Source organism: Dreissena polymorpha, chromosome 3 (assembly GCF_020536995.1).
Source record: "Dreissena polymorpha isolate Duluth1 chromosome 3, UMN_Dpol_1.0, whole genome shotgun sequence".
Classification (NCBI taxonomy): domain Eukaryota; kingdom Metazoa; phylum Mollusca; class Bivalvia; order Myida; family Dreissenidae; genus Dreissena; species Dreissena polymorpha.
In genome coordinates, this window is record NC_068357.1 from 125,704,528 (window position 1) to 125,707,475 (window position 2,948).

Consider the following 2,948-nt stretch of genomic DNA (forward strand, 5'->3'; position numbering starts at 1 on the left):
AGCAAATGCTTTCGGACGAAAATCTTACTCATAACGCTAATGCAGAAGAATTTAATTCGAACCATGACTTCGAAAATTTCGAAAATGTGTTAGGTGACCTTGATAACCAAATAACATATAACGAAGTAGTGTAAGCTATTGTCCTCTTAAAGAAATGTAAATCGCCTGGTTTAGATAAATTGCTAAACGAATATTTTATAGAAGCCTGCGATATTTTGGCTGGTTATATAACAACGATTTTTAACATCATTTTAAATACAGGTAAATTCCCGTTAGCTTGGACAGAAGGGATTATAATCCCTATACATAAGAAGGGTGATAAATCCGATCCTAGTAATTAAAGAGGTATCACCTTTTTAAGTAACTTTGCAAAATTGTTTACATGTATACTCAATCAGCGAATATCGACATGGTGCGAAAACAATGATGTTATATCTGACGCTCAGTTCGGGTTTAGAAAAGGCAGGTCAACTATAGATGCAGTTTTCATACTCCATTAAATTATTGAAAAATATGTTCATATGAACAGACGATTGTATTGTTGTTTTATTGATATGAAACGTTGCTTTGATTCCATATATTTAAATGCTTTATGGCTTAAGTTATATAAGTCGAATTTAGACGCCAAAATGTTGCGCATTATACGCAGTATGTACCAATCAGTCAAATTCTGTGTTAGACATTGCAACACATACTCCGAATAGTTTTATATAGCAGTCGGGCTAAGGTAGGGGGAGATAACATCGCCGATACTTTTTTCTCTTTTCGTAGACGATCTTGAAATGTTTTTACAAAATAGACATAATGCGGGAAAAATATACAAGACATATGTTTAATTCTACTTCTGTTTGCAGACGATATGGTTGTCATAGGTGAAACGCCGGAAGATCTACAACAGTCTATCGACCGTTTATATGAATATTGTAATACCTGGGGTTTGCAAGTTAACATTCCAAAAACCGAAATTATTGTTTTCCGCAAACGCGGAGCTATTAAACGTAATGAGCGGTGGGTATATGGTAACGAAAACATAGACATTGTAAACGATTTTATATATCTGGGTGTAACACTAAATTATACAGGGAACTTTAATCTCAATACTAACACCCTGCGTGGTAAGGGTCTAAAGGCACTTAATATATTGCTATCAAACTTGAAAAACTAAAGTTGTACACCTAAGGTAGCTTTACAGTTGTTTGATTCGTTTGTTTCTTCAATTATTACATACTCGTGCGAAATATGTTTTTTTTTCAAAGTGTAGCGAGTTGGAAAAATTGCACCTTAAATTCTGCAAAGCTGTCCTTGGTGTAAGGAAATCAACTTCAAATGTAGGCGTTTACGGCGAACTTGGTAGACACCCGTTATATATTAACAGATATGTACGCATAGTAAAATATTGGTTTAAAATAACTAAAAGTGAAAACATTATATTACGATCCATACTGGAAGAAGGTTTGGCTGACTTAAATGATAATAAATGTAACTCGTTCGAAAAGGTCAGGGACTTACTATGTTAATACGAATTCAATTATGTGTGGTCTAATAACTTACAAATAAATGAGGCAACTTTTTTTGTCTTTGTTTAAACAAAGAGTTATCGACGAATACCTACAAGAGTGGAAACGAGATATTGATGATAATAGGGTACTCATTGTATATAAAGCATTAAAAACAACATTTTCTTTTGAATCATTTCTCGAGACGATTTTGTCAAGAAATCTAAGAATGGCGATAACGAAATTACGCATCTGTGCACATAACCTTAGAATTCAGACGGGTAGATATGATACAATGGAAAGAAGTATGCGACTCTGCCAATTATGTAACAGCAACGAAGTGGAAGACGAATTCCACTTTCTGTTGAAATGCTCCAAATTTGTTCAAATCAGAGAAAACTACATTTAAACTTATTATAGAGTCAGACCTAGCATGTTCAAACTCACACAGTTATTAACCACACAAAGTAAAAGTGAAATGTTCAAGTTAGGCAAGTTCATATCAGAGGCACTAACTATTCGCCAAGTTTATACTCATAGTAATGTATAATTGTGTTATATGTATAACTGTAGTTTTATATGTATAAATGTAGACTGAATTCATTATGATACATTATGCTATAAAGTGATAGGCTGTATTTAACCATGCTGTGTAACTATTGTATGCTGATGTAGTTGTTGCATTAACATCAAGTATAAATAAAATTCGGTATTCTGTGTACATGTGTACTACTAATATTTTACTGTGATTCAAATTGTAATAATTTTTGTTCTTTAAAAGGATACTGATTTATTTTATTGATCATGTTGTGTAACTATTGTATGCTGATGGAGTTGTTGCATTAACATCAAGTATAAATACAATTCGGTATTCTTCGTACTACTAACATTTTACTGTGATTCAAATTGTAATATTTTTTGTTCTTTAAAAAGATATTGATTAATTTTATTGATCATGTTTTGTAACTATTGTATGCTGATGGAGTTGTTGCATTAAAGCGGGTATATACGATTTTGTCAAATATTTATGAATTTATATAAAATGTGTAAAAAACGTATTATATATATATTTCAATATAAATTAAAATAAAAGTTAAGAAGAACATGTGTCGAAAAATGCGAAATAAGCCAGATATTTAATTCTGAAATTGAAAACGGCTGTTCAGCCGAATTCGCCAGCATGTATATCATACATGTACGATGTGAATCTAAACTTAGTTTTACGGTTTATTTGAATTCCTGCAACGATATCTATTCATCCGACACACGAACACTAACTCCAATCCTAATACAAAGACGAATGCTTCGGTTATTGTAGGAAAATATGTACGTCACAATTGGCTCGGGCCGCTAATTTGTCTTTGCTGCATTTTATGAAATTTGGCTTTAATGTATAATTTTTCTTGCCTATTTTGTGTAATTGTAACATATTCTATCAATATATTACAATTA